Below are 1660 nucleotides of genomic sequence, written 5' to 3'. Positions count from 1 at the left end.
TGAGCTTGCAGGACTGGCAGTTGCTGTGGGCGAGTGAGTGAGTGTGAAGGCTGAGGACACTACTGTAGACTTTATCAACACTGTACACTTAGGCTATGCTAAATTTATAAAACAACAGATTAAATCAAGCACAAGAGAAATGATGCAATCAAAAGATGTGGTTGAAATTGAGAGGTGTATGAGGCTGCTGCCGGCGGCGTAACACGGCTTGCTGTTTTATAGCAAACTTATTTTTGTAAAGTAGGAAGAGTACACTCTAAGAATAAAAATTTAGTGTAGTAAATGCATAAACCAGTAACAGTTGTTTATTGTTATTATCAAGTATTAGGTACCGTACATAATCGTACGTGCCATACTTTAAATGATGGGCAGCGCGGGAGGTTTGTTTATACCAGCATTAGCACAACACACGTGAGCAACGCATTGCTTTACGACTTTACGACATTACTGCAGCTCCGGCATCACTGGGCAATGGGAATGTTTCAGCTCCATTACGATCTTATGGGACCACCGGTCACATGCATGCGGTCCACTCATCATTGACAGAAGTATCCTCACGTGGCACGTGACTTTGTAAGGCATTTAACTGGTAAGTGATTTACAAAGATCAGTTTCATTTTATGGAAAGAATGATAAATTTACATAAATTTAAAAGACAAAACTTTAAACATTAAAGATATTTTGAATTTATAGAATCCCAGGGATGAGTTGGACGTCTGCCTTTAAGAACTTGGTGGTGGTGATAGGTTGAGTACTTCTGCAGGCATATGCTGGGCTTGCTTTTTCCTGGATAGTTTAGGGGAAATGTGAGTCTCCTAAGTTCTCTGCTTTACTATGCTCACATAAGTTTCAAGGTTGATGCCTTTTTGGAGCTGGAATGTACCTGTTTTCCACTCACAGATTTCCTAATAGTGACCTACAGGGGGCTAAGTAGAAAGGAAGTGTTGAGGCCAATTTAGGCCATTGACTCTTAACCTGGCTGCTGCAACTTTCCCCCATGTATAGCCATTCAGTATTTATGCATTCATTCAAAATCTCTTGAGTACGTACTGTGTGCCAAACTGTGGCAATTAGATAGGGACTCAGACAAGAATTAAGTGCTGAATTAAGGGAGAAATGAGAAAATAACTTGGTAGTGCCATTTAAGATAATCCGAGTAATTGTAGGAGTGAGTCATGTCTAGGCTTGCTAGGGGAGGAGACGGCAGAACTGAGACATAAAGGTGAAGAGGAAGGGGCGGGCCCTTCTAAGCACAGACCAACTTAATGAGGAAAGACCAGAGACAGCAAGAACCAGAACCTCATTGGAAAACAGCACCCCCAAAACCAAACAAACAAAAAGCCAAAAAAAAAAGCCAAAGAAGCAGTGAGAGTCAGATCAGGGTGAGCCTCATATACCATGTTAAAAGATTTGGACATTAATGTTTAGCGTTAACTGAGGAATTTTAAACAAGATGTGAAATAATCAGAGTTCCAGTTTGCAAAGACAACTTGGGGCTCTGAGAGGGATGCATTTGACAGGCAGAAGGAGTTAGAAGCCAGCTGGGCAGCTGTGTGTGGGGTAAGATTTATGCACCTTAAGCCACATGCAGAACACCTGGCTGCAGGGTCGGGTGAGGTTTCGTTCCCCCTTCTTCTTTCAAACCTCTCAGGCCATGCAG

Source organism: Pteropus alecto, unplaced genomic scaffold (genome assembly GCF_000325575.1).
Source record: "Pteropus alecto unplaced genomic scaffold, ASM32557v1 scaffold72, whole genome shotgun sequence".
In the NCBI taxonomy this organism is placed as follows: Eukaryota; Metazoa; Chordata; class Mammalia; order Chiroptera; family Pteropodidae; genus Pteropus; species Pteropus alecto.
This window is presented reverse-complemented; position numbering follows the sequence as displayed.